Genomic DNA, 227 nt, shown 5'->3' with positions numbered 1-227 from the left:
TCCGTCCCTGTCACACCCACTTCCGCCCTCGGTCCCGCCCCCGGACGCTCTGCTGGCGCCATGTTGGGAGTGGCAGGCGGAAGTATATACCTGTCGCAACTGGAGAATGGGCTGCGGGCTGAAGCCATCTTGAGTGTGGCTGGAAGTGCGGCTCTCCTGGGGTTTAGAACCTTCCCCTGAAGGCTGAAGGTGCTCTGCTGGCTTCTTTGAAAGACAGACTCTTGCTG

This window comes from Peromyscus californicus, unplaced genomic scaffold (assembly GCF_007827085.1).
Source record: "Peromyscus californicus insignis strain IS unplaced genomic scaffold, ASM782708v3 Scaffold_3__1_contigs__length_106647218, whole genome shotgun sequence".
In the NCBI taxonomy this organism is placed as follows: Eukaryota; Metazoa; Chordata; class Mammalia; order Rodentia; family Cricetidae; genus Peromyscus; species Peromyscus californicus.
The sequence above is the reverse complement of the archived record's forward strand: the minus strand, read 5'-3'. Positions refer to the sequence as shown.